The sequence below is a fragment of the Pelophylax lessonae genome, assembly GCF_965119305.1.
Source record: "Pelophylax lessonae genome assembly, chromosome: 7".
Taxonomy (NCBI): Eukaryota; Metazoa; Chordata; class Amphibia; order Anura; family Ranidae; genus Pelophylax; species Pelophylax lessonae.
The window spans coordinates 168,345,465-168,360,081 of NC_138774.1; the positions used below are offsets into that span (position 1 = coordinate 168,345,465).

Sequence of the window (14,617 nt, forward strand, 5' to 3'; positions counted from 1 at the left end):
AAAGGCCTTGCAGCCAATCTGGGGACAGGCACAAGTTAGAAGCAAAGAACCTTGACGGAGGCAAGGACTGAAACACAACCTTGTAACTGGAAAGAATACACTTGTGGAGCTATTTGTCTTGAATGAGAGAGGTCCACAGGTTTGGAAAGAAGCAAAGACGTCCCCCCCACCTGAGATAAGGGTGAGGGCGCCCCTTCAGGCAGAGGAGGGCTCGTCTGTGGAACTAGTGGAACCCACTTTTGACTTACCAGCCCAGGGCCTCTTGGAACCCCCCGCGAACCTCCCGACTTTTAATGATCTCTTCCATAGAAGCACTGAAAAAAACAAACAGTCTCCTGCAAACGGTAGATCAGTCAGCACCTTTTTTGGAGGCCTGGTCAGCCAACCAGTACTTTAAAGCGGAGTTCCACCCTGGTTATACATTTTTTTACAAAAATACCCCCGGGACAGTCAGGGCTAGCACATTCCACAATGGCTAGCCTCTGATCTGTCCCGGGTTGCACCTACCTTTCAGGAGAAATACTTACCTTGAAATTGTCTTCTCCAGCGCTGCCATCTCAGGTGTGGGCAGCTTGAAGCCAGCACGATCCTCTTCCGCGTCCTCTTCCTCCTCCTTCGGTCCCACGATGCACTGCACCGGCCCCGACGTCACTTCCGGGTCGCGCGCGTCATCCCTCCACAGCTTCTGGGCATGCCCAGAAGCTGTTTAGAAGGGAATGACGCGCGCGCCCCGGAACTGACGTCGGGGCCGGTGCAGGCGCAATGATTCCTGGGAGCGATGACGTTCAGCTCCCAGGAATCATTGCAAAAGCCAGGAAGTGACGAATCGCCGTGGCCGCCGAGGGGAGGAAGAAGGAAGTAAGGTGAGTATATTTTCTCTAAAAGGTAAGTGAAAAAAAAAAAAAAAATTGCGATTATCCATTTGTTTTTCAGGTGACCGGGAGCGAGAAGATGGAGGTAAGTATCAATTTCGGGTGGAACTCCGCTTTAAGCAAATCATGCGGCAGGGGATCAACGCAGTCACAGACACACTTGCCTGCCAAAGGGGCCGCATCCAAGGATGCATCACAGATATACTGTAGCCCCTGTATAAAACTGATCCACCAGCTCAGGAGGATGTTGACCCCCTTCCAGATTCTGGTGTAAGAGTTTTGCCCATTCCATTAAGGTCTGGGAGACCAAGGGGATAGCAAACACAGGCCTCAAAATTGAACCTGCCATGGCGAAAAAGGTATCGGATCACAGCCTCAGCTCTCTTGTTCACAGGGTCCTTAAAAGACGGGGAATCCGCCACCAGAAGAAGCGTGGCTTTATTTAATCTGGAAACTTGAGAGCCCACCGCCAATCAAACTATCAGCTTCTTCAAAAGAGACTCCTCAAAGGGATATCTCCTAGCGAAACGATTAGGTATTCCAACTGTGCATTTCAGGGACCCCCACTGACTAGCGACAATCTCGTCGAAATAGGCAGGAAAGGGGAACACCTTAGTCAGCTTGGATTGTCTACAGGTGTCAAAATTGCACCAGCGCAACCAACGCAGCATCAGCTAAGTCCTCCAATTTTAAAGTTTTCCCCACTGATAATAAGTGCTGCCACAAGCGCCCTTTTCATGCGCGGCCGTGGTGAAGAGAAACCATCCTCACTGTCAGAGCAGTCAGGGTGTGTGGACGCAGACCCAGTGGGTTGACTCGTGTCTGTGGCAGAAAAATCCACAGGCAGAGGATACAGGTGAAGGCGGGGGGCGGGGGCGCTTCTTGCTAGGCTGCTTTGAAAGGCCATATCAACCTTTGACACAAGTGACTGTAGAACCGCCATCATGTCCGCCAGGGTACACCGAGACCCAGCGGGTCCTGCAGCTTTGCTTTTTTTTTTAAAAAAAACAACCCCTCACACCGCTACCGTTGTGGGACTGCAAGAACAAGCGCACCAGCGGCGCTGCAATAGCAGAAGGATCTGTATACCTGCAGAAACTCATCAACATCTATTCAGCGCTGGATACGGGGGGGACAAAGCTACTTACCATGCTGCAATCAGAAAAGGAAGAGGAAGCGCAGCCACTACCACTAGAGGCCCACCGTCGCATCACTGCTCCATAAGCTACAAGAAAATGGCCTCCGCATTGAATATAATGGGAAACCCCAAAAATATGGCTGGCGAGGTTAAATCCAGAACAAAATGGCAGAGCAGGGCGGCACCCAGGACCCAGACCGGCCCCACAGGTACTTGTAAGTCCACTGGGGGGGGGGGCCTCGCAGGGACCCCCTCAGGCAGCCATTCAGGAGCATCAGAAAATGAGTCGCCGGCAGCGAACTCCCACCTCCCTTCAGCCAATCACACCCCAACAACCCGTGCACCCCGAGGGGGGACTGGAGAGGGGACTGGGGGTAGGTGGGGGCGACCAGTACAGGGGAACCCCGCTAGTGGGGGGGGGGGACCATGAGGGAAGGAAGAGCACAGAAGGTGCCTACCAACCCGAGGAAGGGCCTGCTTCCACCCCAGACCCCAGAATTTCCCCAGAGGATAGGGGGGGGGACACTATTCACCACACCTGGGAACCGTGTGGGCACCACTTCTGACAGTCTACTGTGCCATCTTGGAATGGGGGTGCTGCAGGCCAGAGGTATGCTGCGACTCTGGCTGTGACCATTATCATGACCAGGACTCTTCCAGTGTCCAGATCTCCTGAGAATATTATTCAAAGGGCGCCTCCCCAACCGGATGGGCTGGCATCCATGGAGACCACTGTCCAAAACAAGGGGAGAAACCAGAGACTGCGGATGCTTGACAAATTTGGCCAGAATCTCCCTTGCAGAGACCTCGTATGGAACTGTGCAAATGGAACCGCCTCAAAAGGTAAACACCATCAGGCTCAGCACCCGCATGAAAGTCCGGAGGAATGACCAACTGCTGGACAGCAGGAGAAGAATTGCAGCCAGTAGTTTGTGGAGCATGTCCACAGGAAGGAGCACTCAGGCTAAGGCGGAGTCCAGAGTCAGACCCAGATAGTCCAGCTTGTGGATGGAACCAGAGCAGACTTCTGAAAATCAAGAAATCAACTAAACTCCACCAGAGCGGAAGGTGACTTTTAGAAGGACATCCAAGTAGCCCAGTACCGCGATCCTCCATTGGCACAACATGACAAGCACCGGAGCCAACATTTTTGTGAAGACCCAAGGAGCAGAGGCGAAACCAAAAGGTAACGCCACAAACCGATAATGCTCCTGTCCTACGGCAAAGCGGAGGAAGCGCTGGAGACTGACATATTGGAATTTGAAGGTAAACGTCCTTAATGTCGATGAAGGCAAGAAAATCCCCCTGATGCAGGGAAGCCACCACTGTGCAAACAGATTCAATTCTGAACTTTTGCACCCACACAAGCAGCTCAGTGCGCTGAGGTCCAGAATTTGAAGCACCTGCCTTCCTTCCCCGGGACTGTAAACCGGTTTGAGTAAAATCCCTGAAACCGTTCCGAAGTCAGAACCGAGAATATCACCCGTAAAGAAAAGGTCTTGCTCCAACCCAAAAAGAGCCTGTGAACAATCGCATGTTGGAGTAGAAGAACGAAACTCGAACTTGTAGCCGGACCGAATGACCTTGTGGACCCACTTGTTCTCGTACCAGGGGAGTTCACGGGTCCGGGAACCAGCAAAGACGTCCCTCCATCCCAGATACGGATGAGAGAACACCTTCCTGCTGAAGGGGCCTTGTCCGCAGGGCTGGAGAAGCCTGCACTTGACTTGCCAGATCATGTTCGCTTGGATCCTCCAGAAGAGGCCCCGAAGGGCTCTGACCCTTTGTCAGTCGACCGTAAGGGACGAAAAAACTTCCTATGAGCCGAGAAGGGCCCACGACTATAAACGAGGTTCCTTGCCCTCAGCAGCCTTTGGAAAAAAGGTTCTCTTCCCCCCTGTCAGACCTTTAATGATGTCATCCGGGGGAAGCACCAAACAGGCGATCTCCTTGAAAGGGTAGATCAAGGCCTTGTTCGAAGGCCGATTAGCAAACCACCATTTGAGCCAAAAGACACGGCGAACAACCACTGCCGAAAAAGAGCCGAGCCACATCCAAAGAGGCATCTCAGATAAACTGCAGCCCCTGGACCAGCTGGTGCTTTAGCTCAGCAAAGGCAGGGGGGAGCTACTCCCTCTCCAGGTCACAGCGTAAAAGCTTGGCCCACTCGGTCAGAATCTGTGACACCAGGGCAATGGTGAATATCGTCCTCAGTGCCGAACCAGCCAGGGTGTACAAATTGCAGGCCACAGCCTCCGCCTTCCTGTCAACGGGGTCCCTAAAGGCCAGGGACTTAAATGGAATCATGGTTGCCTTGATTAATCTGGAAACCAGAGAGACCACCAACAGAGGAACAGTCCACTTCTTGAGAAGAGACTCCCCCATAGGGGTATCGCCTAGAAACTCACTTAGGGACCTCAAGGGGATGCTTTAGCCGTCCCCACTCCTCAGTGACAATTTTGTAAAATTAGGAGGGGAAAGGGAACTCTTTTGCCACTCTGGATGGCTTGCAAGTGCCAAAGGGAACCTGCGCCTCCATTGTATCCTCTGCTGTGTCCTCCAACTTAAGTCTCAAGCACAGATACAATCAGTGCGTCCACCAGCACCTTTTCGTGCACGGTTGCAGAAGCGGAGGAATCATCCTCACCATCTGAGAATACAGGGCGCATGGCTGCAAACACAGCAGGATGATCCACGTCCTTGGCGTCCAAATCAGGTTCAGGATCTGAGGAGAAAGATGAGGCAGGGAAAGGCGGGGGGCGTTTTCATGCCAGCCCATCGTCCAAAAACCCCCTCCACCCGGGACACAAGGGACTCCAGGACCGCCGTCAATGCATCGATCAATGGATGGGACCAGAAGTGCCCCGCAGCCCCAAAGAGGGGATCAGGTGGGTAGATGTGTTCCAAACTACTCCATGAGTCACCAGGGGGACACCACAAAAAAAAGTAACACTACTAAGGGACAACCCCCACCACTCTGGCAGCACCATCCGGGTGCCAGTCACAGAGCACCAATCAATCCTCGGCAGAGAAGGAGAGGACCCCACCAGATTCACCACCCCAGAAACCAAGCACTGCAGCCACCAGGAGAATCTGCACAGCACGAGTGGGGATCAGGAAATGAGAGGATCCAGAAGTCAGCACCAGGGGATGAGGGGCTCCCACTGCCGAAATAGCCACCCAAAGGATCCACTGTCCTGGCCGCCGCTATTTTCAATGGCAAACCACCGCCAAATGGCCACCGGACTACACAAACATGGCCCCTGTACATTGAAGAACACAGGCTAGAAGAAAATGGCGGCACCACGAGGCTCCCTGGAGGGATCCCAAGACCTCAAGGACAGGCCCAGGCAGGACGAGGGGCCCTGGCAGGAGCCCCCACCAGGTACAACTGTCCCACCAGGGTGGGGGGCCTGGCAGGAGCCCCCCATCAGGTACAACTGCCCCCCGCACAGCCTTCCTCTCAGGCACCCCAGAAGGTGGCCAGACCACCCAAACAGGCCAAGCCTAAGTGGAAGGGGGGGGGGGGGAATAGGACGGGGTGGGACAGGTGAAGGGGAACCTGGGGGTCCAACCATCCCAAGGAGGGGCTCACGTCCACCCCAAAACCCTCCATGGGGAAAGGGGGGGGACAGCTACTCACCATACCAGGAATCAGGAAGGCACAGCTCCAGACAGAACCCCTCGCTATCGAAATGGGGGGGCTGTCAGCCAGGAGGAACGCTGCGACTCGGGCCAAGACCCAGTCGTATGCGACCTCACAAGGCGTTTAACTCGCAGGCCAGACCCCCTCCGGTGGGGCTATGTCGTGGCCGACCTAGTGCAGAGCTGAGGTCTGCGCGCGCTTGCTGGCCAGACTGGGGTGACCACAAGATCTGAATTATCCAGCCCATCGCCCAGTCCGGCAGTTGATTGCAGCTCTCACAGAAAAGAAACAGGGAAAAAATTTATATTCTAAAAAGAAAAAATTTCCAGGACCAGAGATCCCAGTAAGGAACTAGGTCCCAATTCCTAACTAGGCAGAAAAAAAGCTGAGTACCTACCTATAGCAGAGAGAGGGAGTATACCCCCAGGACTGCCCATAATAGTTATCAGTGCTAAAAATATGCACGGTCACTGTACTGACTGACTAGGAAGGGGTTATCTGTGTGCCTAGCAGGGGCGTAACTACAGGGGTTGCAATCGCTACTGGGCCCCATGCTCCAGGGGGCCTGTGCGGCTCCCCTGTACACCTGGATAGGAGGGGCGGTGGGGGGCAGCATGTAGAGAAATCACTGTCCTCCTTTTTCCTCTTGTAGCTGCAGGAGGGAAATTAGGAGATTGGTTCCTCTGTATGCTGCCCCCGCCACTCCTCCTATCTAGATCTAGTTCACTTGTGTTCTGCTGTTCCCACCCCCCCCCCCTGTGCTCCCTCTCCTCTCCTGCCGGCTGCTGCAAGGGATGTGTCACAATAGAGAACCAGGAAGGGGTCGGTAAAAAATGGATTTTTGTAAAATCTTACCGTAAAATCCTTTTCTCTTAGCTCATCGACAGACGTAGTCCTCGGTGATACACCACCTTCGGGTTATGTTACCTCCGCAGGAGCAGGACTAGACAGGAAATTAAAAAGCTCTGGCCACACCCTAGGGGCAGTCCCAGAGGGTATATCCTCTCTCTCTCTGCCTCAGCAAATCAGTTATGTGAAAAAGCAGTGCTTAGAGAATTTAACCCAACCCAACTCCAAAACAGAGGGGCGGGGACTACGTCTGTCGATGAGCTAAGAGAAAAGGATTTTACGGTAAGATTTTACAAAAATCCATTTTTCTCTAGCGCTCATCGACAGACGTAGTCCTCGGTGATACACCACCTTCGGGACGTCCCAGAGCAGTATCACAACTGAGGGGTGGGAAAATGGAAATCAAATCCCAATCTAGAAGGCCCAACCGGTGCCAACTAGAAGTTTACAATGCTCATCCTTAATGATGAGACTCAACAAAAAAATTTTTCAAACAGAAAAAAAACCCTCGAGGTAGACCACCGGTCTCCTCAAATTGCGGCCTGCAAAACCTTGCGGCCAAATGAGGCATCCGCCGATGCCGTCACATCAATTTTATAGAATTTAGTAAAGGTATGTACCGACGACCAAGTGGCCGCCTTACATACCTGGACCACTGACGCCTGATGGCGAAAGGCCCAGGAAGTACTGAGCGCTCGAGTGGAGTGCGCCCTAACAGGGAACGGAGGACTCTGACCCTTAATAGAATAAGCCTGTACCACCGTTTGTCTAATCCATTTGGCAATGGTCGCGGCAGATGCAGGCAAACCCTTTCTGGGCCCATCCGTGATCACAAAAAGTGAATCCGTCTTACGGAATGATTCCGTAGCTTTCAGGTATACCCTGATTGCCCGAACCACATCCAAGGAATGCAACGCATGTTCCCGATGATGCTTGGGCTGAGGACACAAGGAAGGTAGTACAATATCTTCATTCAGATGAAAATCTGAAACCACCTTAGGAAGAAAAGATGGCTTAGGATGAAGTACTACCTTATCCCTATGAATCACTAGGTATGGGGACTGGCATGATAATGCAGCCAGTTCTGACACCCTGCGAGCAGAAGTAATAGCCACCAAGAAGACCACCTTCTGGGATAAAGTAAGCAAGGGAATCTCCCTGATGTTTTCAAAGGGAGGTTTCTGTAGAACCGACAAAACCAAATTAAGATCCCAGGGCGGTAAGGGCGCGCGGACTGGAGGAGCCAGGTGCCGCACCCCCTGGATGAAATTCCGCACCAAGGATTTGGTAGCTAAAGGTTTCTGAAAGAAGATTGCTAATGCTGAAACTTGACCCTTGATGGTGCTCAAGGCTAGCTTCTGCTCAACCCCTTGTTGCAAAAAGGCCAATATTCGAGACACCGAATAGGTACGTGGAGGAAATCCTAAAGATTCGCACCACGCAATATAAGTCTTCCATGTGATAATAGACTTTGCTGGAAGTCGCTTTCCTTGCTTTAATAAGGGTAGGAATGACAGAAGTAGACAAACCTCTGTCCTTCAGTACTTGGGTCTCAATGGCCAGGCCATTAAAACCAGCGACTGTAAAGCACGAAGGTAAATAGGTCCTTGAGACTACAGACACTCCCTGAGACGAAGTTCCCACGGAACGTCTGCGACTAACCTGTCCAAGTCGGCCAGGCCGGCTTGAAGAGGCCAGCCTAGAATTTCTAGGACCACTGGCGCTGATTGGATCTGAACCAGGCGTCCCTAGAGGTATCTGGCCCCGACCATCCGAGAAAGTCTGGTCGTTTTCTGTTCCCACACATTTATCAGATACCTGATAGTTATCAGGCAAGGTGATCTTTTCTGGTTGAACCTCAGGGACCGAAGTCACCCGACTAGAGGCTACTTGGCCTATCTGGTCAATCAGATCCGATTCCTGTGAGGTATCGGGACTAATCTTAGGAAAAGGTAAAGGAAAAGATCTATACAGGGAACGGTAACTACCGCTTCCTGTACTTAAATGTTGGAAGGGAAGAATCGCACCGGTAGTAGTGGTTGATGCTCGATCTAATGTCCTGAATACCGGTGAAAACGTCCCCCCACCCTGAAATTGGGTGGGGGCGCACCTTCAGGCTGTGTACTCCTTTACTTCGGGTTTGGCTGGGTTGGTCCTCTGCTTGTCCGACCAGCCCTTCTTGAACCCCCCTGGAGGAGTCTTGCCTTTCCCGGAAGTACCAGCCGGGCGTCCTTTATGGGCGGTAAAGAAAGGTCCTCGCTTGTTGCGAGGTTCCTTAGCTTTTGCAGCCTGTGGCAAAAAAGTACTCTTGCCCCCGGTGGCATCCTTAATGATTTCATCTAGGTTGGCTCCAAATAGACGATTCCCCTGGAAAGGGAGATTGGTCAAAGTCTTTTTGGAACCTAGGTCAGCTGACCAGCATTTTAACCACAGCACACGTCTGAGGATCACTGCTAACTTAGATGCATGCCCTAACAAGGGAGTAGTGTCCAAGGCTGCGTCACAGATAAACCGTAGCCCTTGTATGATCTGTTCTATCAAATCAGATGTCTCCTGGGGAATATCTTTTCCCCTAAGATCTTGGCGTACCATCTTCGCCCATTCTGTAAGTGTCTGGGAAACTAGACCAATAACAATTACTGGTCTAAATGCTGACCCTATCAGAGAAAAGATAGTGCGGGACTCCGCTTCTATCTTTCGATCCACCGGATCCTTAAAGGACGAAGTGTCCTCCACTGGAATAACCGTGGCTTTATTCAGCCTGGAAATAGGCGGATCCACGACTGGTGGTACCGTCCATTTCTTAATGATGGATTCCTCAAACGGATAGCGTCTAGCAATACGCTTGGAAATAGTAAAGGTACGTTTAGAATGTTCCCATTCTCCTTTAATCTGATTTCCAAAACATTTAGGTACAGGAAAGGCCTTCGCCGCTTGATGGGCTTATTAGTCCCAAAAGGCCTCTCTGTTTCAGTTGCCTCTGCCGGTAAAGCCTCAAGTTTTAAGGTTTCTTGCACTGCCACAACTAGTGCGTCCACCAATGCTTCTTCCTGAATTATAGCAGGAGAAGAAGCGTCCTCCTCACTGTCTGAGGGGGCTTTACCTGGGATAGCAGCCCTTGCAGAGGAACCTGCAACTGCAGTGACCATCTCTGAATCAGAGTCAGAGGTGTCAGATAGTATAGGGGTAGGCGGGGGTCGCTTCCTTGACCCCCGTCCCTGACAGGCCGCCTCCACCCGAGCCACCATAGACTCCAAAATTGCTGTAAATGACTCTATACTCTGTACACCGGCGGGTCCCGAGGCCCCCTCGAGGGAAACAGGTGGGGGAATCTGTGTGGCAGGGTCCATAATAACTCCAGTTACTTCCTGGATGATATAATTCAAAGTAAAGAAAAAACTTTTTTTTTTTTTTTTTTTTTTTTTTTTTTTTTTTTTGACCCTCAGCGCCACAAAAAAAACCCTTAGTGTTACCTGCTAGGGATCCCTATCGATCGAGAGAGAGAGAGAGATAGACCCCCAGGCTCACCACTTGATGTTCAGAGTTGAACTGCAACAGCTTACAGCGCTGTCTTAGACAAACAGGAAGTCTTTTGGCTGGCTGCCCAGGAAGAAAGGAGGCGGCTCCGCCCCTCTGTACGCCTTCCGGCGCCTCCCCCAAGCTCCACGAGGTGTAGAATCACCTAAAACATGGCCGCCCCCATGCTGGAGACACGAGGCTACGCCAAAATGGCGGCTCGTGCGATCCAGCAAAAAACATGGCGGCGGCCTGTGCTGACTAGCGGTGTGCTGCAGGCACACAACACTCTCTCTGCATGGGGATATGGCGTGTTTGGCGGTACCGGCCCTGGCGGACCGCATGGCCGTTCGGGAGGCCTGCTATTAGCTGGAGATCTGACTTGGAAGGCAGTCTACATGTCCATGGCTTCTGACTGGTAGGTAGCTTATACTTAACCCATAAGATTCCCAGAATGCCACAGATTACATCTTTGAAACATGTATACAATAGATTGTTAGCTCCCAAACCAAGCCTCCTGGCTTTTGCACACATAAAATCACACTCAAAGTAGGAGGATTTGTGACATGTTATAGGATAGAAAGAAACTCTTTCTTACCATACAGAGAGGGGCCCGCGTTCACCACAAAACCCGTCAGGGAAAACAGGGGGAACATACTACTCACCATACCGGAACCAGGCGGGCACCAACTCCTGACAGTACCCCTCTCCACCGGGGCGGGAGGGCTGTCGACCGATACAGACGCCGTGACTCATGGTCTTTGGCGTTTCAGCGAGACGTTTAACTCGCGGGTTCAGTCCTTTAATGGGACTTTGTCGCGGCCGACTCAGCGCGGAGCTATGGCCTGCACGCGCTCGTAGGCTGAACTGGGGTGACCACCGGATCTCAACATCCAGCCCGTCGCCCAGTTCAGCTTTCTTGCTTGAAGATCTCACAGGAACACTGGAGAAAAAAGCTGTCCAAAAATCCTTTTAGAAAAAAATTTCTTGCCAGGACCTAAGATCCCAGCAAGGTATCTAGGTCCTTACTCCTAACTAGACAGAAAATAACTGATTTGCTGAGGCAGAGAGAGAGAGGATATACCCTCTGGGACTGCCCCTAGGGTGTGGCCAGAGCTTTTTAATTTCCTGTCTAGTCCTGCTCCTGCGGAGGTAACATAACCCGAAGGTGGTGTATCACCGAGGACTACGTCTGTCGATGAGCGCTAGAGAAAATGTAATTTTCCAGCTCCTTCCTTTTCTGAATGGACAGAGTCATAGTCAGTGACGGTGTAAAAAAATAAAATAAAATGATAAAATAGAATACAATTAAAATACCAAAAAAATAAAAACTACTGACACCAGTGGGTGAACTTCCAAGATCGCAAAGGTCACCCTTGTGACGGGGCCTGTCATTCCACCACTGTGGGGAGGCTCCAAGATGGCAGGAGGGGGGCCCACTGCAGAACTTGTGAAAGGGTCCCACTGTGGGACCGTAATTAAAGGCCCCACAATGAGAGTAAAGGGCCCCAGGATCAGTGGAAAGAGCCCCAGGCTTGAAGGGAAGGGCCCCAGGCCAGGGGTCCGGGGGGCCCTTCATGGTTTCTTGCACCAGGGCCCTGAAGGTTCTAGTTACGCCTCTGGTGCCTAGCCAGTGCTTGTGTACTGTGCGGGAGGTGCTATTACTAGGAAAAGCCATTGGAGTCGTGTGCTTGCTTTGCTGGAACACAGGATCAATGCCTTCCCTACTGACATAATGACGATCTGCATAAAAGTGATTGTGAAGTCTCATTTAAAAAAAAAGAAAAAAAAAAAGAGCAAACAAAAACAGGTTATACTTACCTGCCCTGTGCAGCTGGTTTTTGCACAAAGCAGCCCGGATCCCTCTTCGACTCTCCTGGCCCCTCCCTCCTGTTGAGTGCCTCCAGAGCAAGCAGCTTGCTGTGGGTGCATCCGAGCCGAGTCACAGCTCCCTGTGTCCATTCAGACACAGAGCCGAGAATCAGCCCTGCGCTCTCGCTCTCCTGATTAGATGATTTTAATTGACAGCAGCGGGAGCCAAACTCGCTGCGCTGCTGTCTCAGCCAATGAGGAGGGGAGTCCCAGGAAGCTTAGACACTCCTGAAAGATCGCTTGATAAAGACGGGCTCAGGTAAGTATTGGGGGGGGGCTGTTTCACATAGGTTTTTGCTTAATGCATAGGGATAAAAAAAAAAAAAAAAAACTCTGCCAACGTAATTAAAGGGGTTGTAAATGCAAACTGTGGTACCCGCAGATCAGATCCTGCTGTGTATAAGCACAACAGGAGCAGGTCACTGGCGGGATGCATGAGCACCCCACACCCGGAAGTGCAGGATCATGTACTAGGTATGTGATTCAATGCAGCAGAGGTGCCTTACCGCAATATATATAAGTTATATGGTCAGCAAGAGGTTAACACCTAACTGACTGTATTGATCCAGCTCTGTGCAAAGCTGCAGGTCTCCCTCCCTCTTCCTGTTCTCACAGGCTTTGCTGAGAACAGCAGGAGCCATTGGCCTATGCTGCTGTTAGCCAAAACAAGTGTGCAGAGAGCAAGAAGATTGCTATGGGGGGCAAACAGAAGAGGAGGAGCCAAGATCAGCAGCAGGAAATCTGGCAGAAGAGGTGGTAAGAGGCAGCTCTGTGCAATATTATTGCACAAGTATAAACCCGTTTATTATTTTATTAAAAATAGACTTTACAATCACTTTAAGGGCAACAAACTCTAAGGCTCCGTTCACATGTCAGCGTATGGATCGCGGGCAGAATCGCCACGATTCCGCCCGCGATCTGGAGATTATTCCAAATCGCGGGTCGCCTGTGCGTTGCCCGTGATTTGCAATAGCCCCCCAAACGCTGAGCGATGTTGCCGCGATTTCTGCCTGCCGAATCGCGGTAACATCGCGCAAATAAAATCGCGGGACGCAATACGCTCCAAAGAAGCTCTTGTACTTTTTTGGGCGTAATGCGTCCCGCAATTTTTTTTTGCGCATTGTTACCGCGATTCGGCAGGCGGAAATCGCGGCAACATCGCTCAGCGTTTGGGGGGCTATTGCAAATCACGGGCAACGTACAGGCGTCCCGCAATTTGCAATAATCTCCGGATCCATACGCTGACATGTGAACGGAGCCTAACACCTTCCTGGAGTAAATCAAAAACTGAAGAATAAATCTATGCCAATTATTTTTTTGCCAAATTTTAGTGTACAATTTCCTGGTATCCACTTTACAGCTAAGGAGAAGAGTGTTTATTGCCCTTTTTGACTATCCTCTTTTCTCTCGGGCCGTCAGGCAGAAAAGCTGAGAATTCAGAAGGAACACCTCTCCCTGTGATAATAAAACCAGACAATTTTGGCAGTGCAGACTGCCAGAGACAACAGAGCTGAGAAACAGCTCCTTTTAGAACCCATGGAGCTATCAAACATTATGCCTCCTTGGTCCTGGATAATCTTCCTGACCACTAGGAGTAGCCAAGATATTGGGGGGGGGGGCATACCTCAACTTGAACCCTCCTCGAAAGACATTAAAAACTAGATTTTTGACTTACTATAAAATCCTTTTCTCTTAAGTTGACTGACGCAGTTCTCTCTGATTCATATCAGTAGGGTAATACCGCCCCCTACAGGAGTAAGACACTAGGCAGAAAAAAGTTCTGGCTATGCCTATGGGCAGTCCCGGAGGTTACACCCTCTCTCTTCCTGCATAGGATGCCAGTTTTAATCTGCCTAGTCAGTAAGGACCTAGCTCCTTGCTGGGAAACAAAAGGCAAGCTGCATGGCACAGTACAGAGATTAATGCAAGACCTCTATCTGTAGACAAAAGTCTGACACTATCTATAAAGAAACTATATATCCTACAATCCCTTGGACTTCTAGTCTTGTGCAGGTAAAAGCAATCAACAGAGCTCATCATGCTGGAAGAGATGCGTTTGTTGTTTCATAAAACATTTGTGATGCAGGCAGAGAAATGGCAAAGCATGCTTGTTACCCCGAAACAAAAAGTTGTTTGTCCCTCTGGTGAATAGGGACAAGATAGCGGGGTCCATGGATGTATAGGGAAATCAATCAGCTATGAAACTACAACCACCACATGGCAAGGGTGCCGTTACAAGGTAAGGCAAACAAACCACAACTTAAAAAAGTGTACAATCGAAGCAAGTCAGTTTGAGGAAAGCATACCTTCACACATGGACATCATAAAATCCCTTATGCAAAACTGCAAATTCTGATACCAATATAAGCATGGTACATTTCTAACACAAAGTTTCCCATCTAAATCAGAAAGCTGATTTTACAACCGCCACATTCTTAATAGGCTGAACTACCTTAAAAATAGGAGTAGAAAAGCCTTGCTCAGAGCCCAATAACCTAAATGCAATAAACACAAGGTACAGTATCGGTCCGTGGACGCCTGTGCTCCTAAATGGCCGGGTGGAAGTGCACATCCCACGCACAAAAGTGGGTCATCATCTGGTGCCAGAACAAAGCAGGCACCCCCCAGGACAACTAGTGGCATTACTGCATCAGAAGGAATAGGCGGGCAAAAAAAAAAGCATCAGGGTGCCGGAGTTGCCTGCATCAGTCTATTGGCAAGATC

At 50.8% G+C, this 14,617-nt stretch overlaps 1 protein-coding gene across 1 annotated transcript in view; it reads right to left on the reverse strand.

The window, feature by feature from the left end:
- Positions 1-14,617, reverse strand: part of CUL4B (cullin 4B) — a gene marked incomplete at its 5' end in the record, with an annotated part of 177,300 nt that overhangs the window by 67,001 nt on the left and 95,682 nt on the right. The window lies entirely within an intron of this gene.